At 38.8% G+C, this 9,868-nt stretch overlaps 1 pseudogene; it reads left to right on the top strand.

Annotated features, from left to right (window-relative positions):
• The first annotated feature begins 8,412 nt into the window (after nucleotides 1-8,412).
• LOC120854096 lies at nucleotides 8,413-8,866 on the top strand (annotated as a pseudogene).
• Nucleotides 8,867-9,868: the final 1,002 nt, after the last annotated feature.

The following is a 9,868-nucleotide window of genomic DNA, read 5'->3' on the forward strand; positions in this document are numbered from 1 at the left end:
AAATAAATTTATATTAAAAATAAAATAAATAAATTTATATTAAAAATAAAATAAATAAATTTTATTAAATCTTCTGAAAATTTGAAACTCAATTTTTTCCATCTATGAAATCCTACTTTGCTAGAAAATTCCATAAGTCAAAAATATATTCCATTATCCATTCTTTTGTCTTTAAATATAAAGCAACATTTGTCTACACCTATTGACTCACATATATTTCCACATGTACCATGGTATACAGCCACTCTTTAGTCTTTAACTGATTTTGAAATCAAACCCTTTTCCTCTTCCTTCATATTTGCTAAAGCGTAATTCACACGAGTAAATTGGAAAACATATCTCAGTAACTTCCAATGAAAAAGGAGACCTAAGCGGGGAATAAGGGCCCATACTTTATACAAAAAGGCTTTGATAAATGTATATTTTTGTTATTCATTTGAGGAAAAATTCAAGAGGCATTCTGAGATTTGGAGAAATGTATTTGCCTTTCAGAGATCTTAACACTTACAAATAGGCAGCCTTTAAACTTGGGTTTGTGTAGCAAGCAAGTGCCTCCAGATGAGAGAATTTCCACCCAGGTGAAGTTCTCACCTGGCAATTTAGAAATTTGGGTTCTGAACAACTAAATAATCAAATAGATCTGCAAACCTCTCAGTGAACCCTAGCCAACTCTTAGATGAGTTTTCAGCAAACCTGGGCTGAGTTTGGAGAAATCCAAAGCAATTTTATGGTTGCAGATGGAAACCAGGCCCGACTCAGCAGTTTAAATGAACCTGAAACTCCAGGGCCATCTCAAGGGTTCTGAACCCAAGTAAACCAAAACAAAGTAATGATTCCCAGGGAACACTGGAAACGCTCAGTGCATTGTCTTGGCAAAAGCTGGACACAGGTTTATTCTATATTGTTCAAAAGTGGTAAACGAGAAAATTAAGAAAGATTTCCTAAACGGATTATCTGGAAGGTCTGTGTGATTTAGAGGCAAAACTAAGAAATTTTCAGGCTTTGCTCCCTTCAGAAAATAATTGAGAAATTTTAACTACTATGACAACTATATAAAGACATTAACTATTAGACATAGGGCCAGAATGGCTTTCCCTAAAGTGAATCATTCTGGCCATCGTCCTTGACATCTGGATTCAAACCTCATTCAGATGTTCTGGTTGACCACCGGGCTCCACATGATGTCGGGTCAGGGCCTTGCATGCTTGGTGGAGCTGAACATCTTTCTTATTTTGAGAACACCTGGAATCCAGGCAACTAGAAAAAGAATTTTTTGACTTTTTCCTTAGGGCTTTCATAAATAACAATGTCAATAGTTCACAAGAAAGGGCTGTGTGTGTGTGTGTTTCTGTTTTTCAGTCATGTCTTCTGGAGGATCTAGGAAATATAATTTGAAAAATAACTTTTATAATTGAATCAGCTTTTTTTTAATTAATTAATTAATTTATTTATTTTTTAATTTTTACTTTACAATTCTGTATTGGTTTTGGCATAGATTGACATGTTTAATGTCCTATGTGTACACGTGTGCTTAGTCACTTCAGTCGTGTCTGACTCTCTGTGACTCTTTGGACTGTAGCCCACCAGGCTCCTCTGTCCATGTGATTCTCTAGGCAAGAATACTGGAGTGGGTTTCCATGCCCTCCTCCTGGGGCTCTTTCCAACCCAGGTATCAAACCTGTGTCTCCTGCATCACAGGCGGATTCTTTATCACTGAGCCACCAGGGAAGCCCCTTTAATGTCCTAATGAAATCCATGAACTTTTCATTTTATTAATTCCTGGTTTCAAAAGTTATTACAGATCAAAGTATCCCAAACTGTATATAGAAGGAAGAGGAGAAAAATTACAGTGACAAGTATTTATTGGAAATTAGATATGCTCATGTGATATCTATTTCTTAGAAATTGTATAAGAATTAAATTAAAAAAAAACTCAAATTCCCATTATATGAAGGAAACTTGATAATTGTTAACTCTTATATCCTCCATAATTATCATCACCACCACCATCATCTTCATTGCTACCATTATTTCTCTCTCAACAGGGCCCATTGCCAGGAATACTGATGACCTCACTTGCCTTTGGCTAAAAAGAGACATAGGAAGAACATGTTTTCTCTGTGTTTCTGTCTCAGTTTTCATTCTTGGTCCCATTTCTTGAAGTACTACTGCAGTCCACTTACTGGGAGTCCGTAAATTATTCTCATGTTCTTACCAACTCTTTTCATTAAAATTCTCCTAAATAATCTTTGTCAATCTTCCCTTTAGAGAAAATGACTGTGTGTGTGCATACTTGGTCACTCAGCCATGTCTGACTCTCTACAATCCTATGGACTGTAGCCCACCAGGCTCCTCTCTCCATAGGATTCTCCAGGCAAGAATACTGGAGTGGGTTGCCGTTCCCTCCTCCGGGGGATCTTCCCGAGCTGGAGATCGAGCTCAAATCTCTGATGTCTCCTGCACTGGCAGGCCGGTTCTTTACCACTAGCACCACCTGGGGAGACCCCGAGAAAAGGACTAAGTAAGTAAGTAAGTGAAGTCGCTCAGTCGTGTCTGACTCTTTGCGACCCCATGGACTGTAGCCTAGCAGGCTCCTCTGTCCATGGGATTTTCCAGGCAATAGTACTGGAGTGGATTGCCATTTCCTTCTCCAGCGGATCTTCCCGACCCAGGGATCGAACCCAGGTTTCCCACATTGTAGACAGATGCTTTACCATCTGAGCCACCAGGGGAGAAAACGACTACTTGCTTTTAAATGTTCTATGAAATGTGATATAAGCAAGTTGTTTAATATAATAAATGAAATTAGAATCTCTGAGATTCTTTTAACTTTTCAAAATCTTTTTAAAGCCTTTCCCCTATCTCCCCAACTTTGTGATTCTAAAATGTAGAGAAAGTTGAAAACTGTAGCTTCATACAAATTAACATAACTCTACCTATTCTATAGACATCCAGAGATTCGTAATAATCAAATATTCACACATTGATTAAAAGATTGTTTTGTCACAGTATATTTTCCTCCAGTGAATTTTCCAATAGAGAGAGAAGACTGATATTTAATAGGAATCATACTTTTTTTTTTATGTTAAGTTCCTATAGGCAATATTTGACAATTTGGTTTACTCTGAGACCTCTCAAGTTGTCACCTAAGCAAGGAATTGACTCTGGATTGCCAGTGGTCCATAGATTATGGTTTGTGAACCATTCACCTAGGAGTTTGAGTTTTATAATTATAAAAAGTAAACTGAAGAACAATTTTTTTCTCATAACCCAAGTTGCTAAAAGAGGTATCTGTAAGAAACTTTATTCAGTAAGCATTTACTTAATTTTCCAATAGTCAAGGCACTAAGGACTGGTGTTAGAGATACAGAAAGGAATAGATATCAATTCCTTTTCTTATGTTCTCAGCAGAGATAAAAAGTATAGACCATCAAGTTCACATATAGATATCCCACTCCTTTTCAAAACACAGTCTCTGACTTAGAAATCAGAAAAATAAGTTCTTGAGAAGCAAAATGTATTTGAAGGAAGAGTATTTTCAAATTTTTCTCTCCTGGTCTACTTTTAAGACTCCAAGAAATATGATTATATTTAGGGAGTTCAAATGATAACAAAAAATATAACCGTCCTATTTGTTGTTGCTGTTGTTGTTTAGTCACTAAGTTGTGTCTGACTCTTTGTAACACATGGACTGCAGCACACCAGGCTTCCTTGTCCTTCACCGTTTTCTGGGATTTGCTCAGATTCATGTCCATTGAGTTGGTGATGCTACCCTCTGCTGCCCTCTTCTCCTTTTGCTTCAATCTTTCCCAGTATCAAAGTCTTTTCCAATGAGTTTTCTCTTCACATCATGTGGCCAAAGTATTGATGCTTCAACTTCAGCATCAGTCCTTCCAATGATTATTCAGGGTTGATTTCCTTTAGGATTGACTGATTTGATCTCCTTGCAGTCCAAGGGACTCTCAAGAGTCTTCTCCAGTAACACAGTTTGAAAGCATCAATTCTTTGGTGCTCAGCCTTCCTAATGGTCCAACTCTCACATCCATATATGTCTACTGGAAAAAACCATAGCTTACATGAAAAAACCATAGAAAAAAACCATTAATTACATGAATCTTTGTCAGCAAAGTGATGTCTCTGCTTTTTAATACACTGTCTAGTTTTGCTATAGCTTTTCTTCCAAGGATCAAGTATCTTTTAATTTCATGCCTGCAGTCATAATCACAAAACTGGTAGTGATTTTGAAGTTGAAGAAAATCATCCTTTATCACTTCCCAAATCATTCTAGGTCACGTCAGTTCACAACATGCTGTTGCCCTTTTGTTTGTTTGTCTGTTTGCCTTCTGTAAGCTTTTTTCACTTGAGTACTTATCAAGTGCCAAGGATTACCCTAGCCCTTTCATTCATTATCTCATTTAATTCTCCTACAACACTATAAGGTAGGTATGATTATTACTTAGCCTTTACAGACAGGGAAACTGAAGCCAGAAGAGGATCAACACGCTTGTGAGTAGCCCAACAAATATCCGAATCTCAGCAATCCTGCTCCAGGGTGTGTGTTCTTAAGTGTTACCCTGCAGCTTCTATGCACATTATCACATTAAGTATTCTAAGCATCAGGCAGTAGAGAAAGTTGGTTAACTTTGTTCAAGCCTGTATTTGACCAATTTATTTTATTGTGTTTGCTATTGAGACAAATCTACTGATTCCCTGAAGGGTAGTGTCCCATAAAAGAGAGGGTGGGGATTACTGACTTAATGCATGACACTTGGTTTTCTGTTCTTTCATGTCTTCATCTCTGCTCATCCCTGGTATATACGCTGATGGTTTTAGACTGAAGATTCAAAAACACAAGAGGACTCATGGCAACGCGCTTAGGATTTCTGAGTTTTAAGGACGCTGCCATCAGTACCTGGGAGAGCCATGTGGTAGCGCAATGAACTGCACAACATGTGCTCACATCTCAAGCAGACAGCAGGCTGTTTGCTCCTGTCAGCTTTCTGAGCTCAGGGTCTCTGGAACATCCACCCACCTTGATGTCTTCTTCTTATATACCAGCTGCTGTGTTAGTGCTTATGAGTATAAAATAAAGTAGCTGCAGCATGACCAAAAACATGGCCCAAACTGCCTCCACACCCTGCTTCTGTAGAACTGCTACACTTGCTGGATGCAGGTGCATTGTGCCCAGTCAGCAAGCAAAGTAGCAGAGGGAATTTCCAGGGAGAACCATTCCTGAGTGGTGATTCCATACACACTTAAAAGCTAGCTCAACTTGACTCCAATCTGAATGCTACCAACAGAAGAAATCTATCTCTGAAATCTACATCTGACATGATTCTCACGCATGTCCTCTTCTCCTCCTTTACCACAATCACTATCATAGGAACAACCCTCATCATTGCTTGCCTATTTATCCTCAACAGCTCTGTGAGTGGTTCTGACACTTTATTGTATATAGAAACCTTTGGAAGAATGTGTTAAAAAATGCATCTCTAGTTCCATTTATTGGATCAAGAAGGGACTCAGTAATCTAAGCAATCTATATTACTTTGATTAGTCATTCCCATGTAAGTTTTGTACAAGTTTCTCTCATTTTGAGAAATTGTCACAAGCTATTATCTAAAACACAGTGTTAACACAGATTGATTTTTCTCCACAAAGAATATCTCCCTTTCTGCAATAGAAAATAGGTATGAAATTGGAATGAAAATGAGGAGGGACTTTTAGACTCAAAAGACAAAGTAGGAAGGTCAAAGGGAATTTGTGGATCTACTATAGATACTAGTTTTTTGTGGGGGTGGGGTGGGGTGGGGGTGAAATCTGGGGAAGTGACTGTATAAATGCATACAGATAATTGGATTTGAAAGATTAGGCTAATGGTGGTGTGGAGCTCCCTGTATAAGTATGAAGTTAGATGGAGTCACCATAACTTGGACAGAAACCACCAAGTTTTTCATCCTCTTTATTTAAAACAAAATTGTACATTAAGCAGCGTGATCCTTACAGCAGTAAGCAGAGAAAACATCAGATTTAAAGAAGCCACTTCTCTAAAATAGAAAGGCACTTTTCAGCTTTAGTGACAGAAGCAGTGGCAGCAGAAAACAGATTATCTTATTTTTTCCTCTTGACCTGTAGTCCCTTGTTTAGAATCATGATTATTCTCTTTGGACTGAGTTATATCACTCTTCCTCCCTTGTGGCTCAGCTGGTAAAAAATCCGCTTGCATTACAGGAGACCTGAGTTAGATCCCTGGGTTGAGAAGATCCCCTGGAGAAGGGAAAGGCTACCCACTTCAGTATTCTGGCCTGGAGAATTCCATGGACTATAGTCCATGAGGTCACAAAAAGCCAGACATTACTGAGTGACTTTCACTTTCATTTGCATCATTCTTAGACTATTGGTGGAAGTAGGTCTGGAGAAAGGGGTTGGAGTCCCTTCTTATCTGAGAGATGGAGGCTTAAGTAATTAAACTTTAGTGTTAAAAAGAGTCATATCATTATTCATGCTCCAAGCAATAAAGCAAACTATGTACCTGAACACGTTATTTCCCTACTTAAAAACAGTCAATTTGTCTCCATTGCTTAGCCCACATGGGCATGAAAGGTTCTTCACAAATAGTTCCAGCTTCACCTGCCTCATTCTTAAGCTCATGCAGTTTGATCATATTGGAGTATTTTCTGGCTCTTAAATTGCTGAGTGTTTTCAGATTTCCATGTTTCTTTTCTCTTATTCCTCTTTTTTTTTTAACCTGTTAATTTCAACTATTCATTCTTTAAAACAAATATTAAATGGAGCTTTCCTTTTGGATAAATAGCCAAATGAATAAATTTTCAGATGAGAAAAAAATTTCAGAACAATGCAATTTTCTTCTAAAACCAAAAAGTTAATCAGTGCTGGGAATGATTGGAAGTCTAGCTCCGTGACCCTAAGCCCTTGTGCCAGAGGCATCCTCATTCAGATTCTCAATTACGCCACTCTGGTCCAGTTTTTCATAACAATTGTTTACCTGAACCTCAAGTGACCTGCCCAACTCATGTTTCACCTGATACACTCTGTGCATTGCCACTGTAACTTAGAGATACCTGTACACTACCACTCCCATCACCTATCCCAGACCTTAGACGGCTCTAACTGTGATAAACTGCCAGTTAGAATAGTTAGAACTAGTCAGTTCCCTGGTCACTTTATTTCTAAGCTATATATATAAAAGAGACTAGCCAATTAAAGTGTTCCAAATTTAATATCTTTCTAATCCTTAGTTACTGCTCTTACTTTGGGACATGCAAGTCCAAAAAGATGCTCTATTCCTGAGGCAGAGGGAAAAGAGGCCACTTCAGGATTAAAGAGCACAGAAGAGGTGGAAGGGAGTGTACATAAGATGAACTTCACCCCAGGTTCACTGTGTTTCCTGAGCTACAGTTTCAATTTTAGAAAAGACATCTGGTAAAGTAAATTTTGTAAGGGGAGAAGAAATATAAATTTACCTTGAAGGGTGCCTGGAGAGAAAGGAATCTGATTGTAGAATTTAGAATATGAACATTCTAGCTTGCTGGATTGTCACTTTATTTATGCTCATGCTTAACTCAACTGTAGCTTCTGGATATTTTTTATGTCATTAAACACCAATGGTATAACCAGGAGAATAGAAAGTGAGATGTGGCTTTGTTTACTTGTGTTGCCATTCAGCATTTCATCTCATAGCCCACAGGAGACTTCTGGCTATATTCACAATGATGGTGACAGAAGTTTAAATAAATGCAGCAGGATCCCACTGGTACACAGTGCAGTAAATCTGAATGCATGAGTGGAAAGTCTCTTGGAAGCTTCTTTTTGATAGATGTGAAACCATTAATATTTTATTTTTCCTTAGTTTTGTGTTTTGTGGTGGGAACAAAATTAGGAAGAGAAAACTACAAGCCAAGATGCAAAGATTCTTACACTAGAACTTGAGCTAAGTTCTTGTCATTTTTTTAATCCATCGAATTGGAAAGCACAGATTCTTAAAAACAGAGAAATACTAAATCTTCTCTGAAAAAAATAACCATTGTAAGTTAAAGCTGTAAGGAGCCTTGTTGATTGAGTTTAACTTGCTGATTTGTAAGTGAGTCACTTGAACTAGGTGTCTTTCTCAACGTCACACAGCTAGTTGGTGGCATCAGTAGGTCTGGAAGCCCAGTCTCCTAATTCATTGCTGGGTGATTTTTACACAATGCTCCCTGCTCACCAACCCCCAACCCCCAACCCCCGCCCCCCCCACCAAAAAAAACCCAAAAAAACAAAAAACCTCATCAGATGAATTCTTTCCTGGGAGACATAGGACGAAATTGATGAGCAAGTGCACAAGTGCAGGACAGAAAGCATGCAAGCACAAGATGTGTACATGTCACACTTTTCTGGCTATAGCACTATGAGATGAGGAGCTCTTGTCTACCCCCTGCCCTGGGATCCAAGGGCCCTCTGAAGTTGGTGAAGATCTTCTGATGCAAGCAAGAAGACAGCCATAGCCATGGTGCACTGCAAATGAAGCAATGCCCTCATCAACGTGAACAATTCCTCTGGAGATCAAGCCATGCACACTGCATTATAAGCTACTGAAGCTTGTTCTGCTTCTGGACAAGGAGCGATTTTTCTGGGGTGGACATCTGAGTCTGAGTGAAAGGAGGTGATCATGTGGCCCAGATTTATACCATCTTACAGTCCATATCCAAAGCCTTCTTGGCCTGTTACCAGAAACACGTGGATGAGGCTTCCAAGACTTACCCCGTATAAGCAGCAGATCCTGCTGATAGCTGATCCTCAGCACTGTGAATCCAAAATGTTTGTAGGCCCTGGTACCTGTGCTCACTTCCAGAAATCCAGCAAATGAACTCATCATGAGGATCTAGGATAATCTTTATAATAAACTATGGCTGTGGGATTTGAAGTTTAAAAAAAAAGTTCAAAGAGTATCGTTTTCACAGTAAGGTATATGTCTTGGATGGTCTATTTAAGGGAGTTCACTTTGTCCAGCTTAATGAAGTCTATATCCTTTATGTACTGAAGAAACAGTGTCTACACATATTGGAGCAGTATTTCTGGATTAGACATACCAGTCTGAGCAGATGTGGCATGAGCAAGAACCCTGGTTGAATCTTCTCTGATGGTTTCCATAGAACTACTGGGGACCCTTATTGCTTTCTCAGATGCAGTAAGGTGCAACACAAAGAGGCAAGTACCAGTGGAGTCCTCAAAGATTATATTGTATCTGAGAGAACTTGATTTGTTCTCACAAACTGATTCTGCAGGAACATATGCAGTCCTTCTTAGACAAACTGTGGACTGGGGTGTTGAAGTCAAGACCAGATGCATCAGGAGCCCATACTGGATACTGAAGCAAGGTCAAGGTTTACTGGGTCTCTGAACTTTAGTAATAAGGGGTGAAGAAGGTGGGTAGACCTGGAGACTAAAGGGAAGTTACTCAGTTATAAAACAAAACCATGCATTGTCAACATGAAGCCAGGCTGAATGGACATACAGAAAGAGAAGCAATGAGATGGAAATCTAATGAAAGAGAAAGCTTCAAGTTCAAGTGTAGGTTAAAAATTACAGGAATAAAAAAGTAGCTGCAACACTTTTGTATCTAGTTCCTCCCACCTTAGGTATGTGTGGAGAAGCACTCCTCCACACTTTCAGATTGACATCACTGTTGAGAGATTCTTTCTGCTTCAGTCCTGATGGAATCAAATTCCCATTCACCCTCACTTCCCACACTATGTGGATTTCTCTCTTCATGATTATTTAGCCTATTGGTCAAGGGACATGGCTGGAACCAAAGAGTTTCCATCATTATTCAATTTAAAATAATTACTATAAAAGACAGTTGACTCCA

Source organism: Oryx dammah, unplaced genomic scaffold (genome assembly GCF_014754425.2).
Source record: "Oryx dammah isolate SB20612 unplaced genomic scaffold, SCBI_Odam_1.1 HiC_scaffold_27, whole genome shotgun sequence".
In the NCBI taxonomy this organism is placed as follows: Eukaryota; Metazoa; Chordata; class Mammalia; order Artiodactyla; family Bovidae; genus Oryx; species Oryx dammah.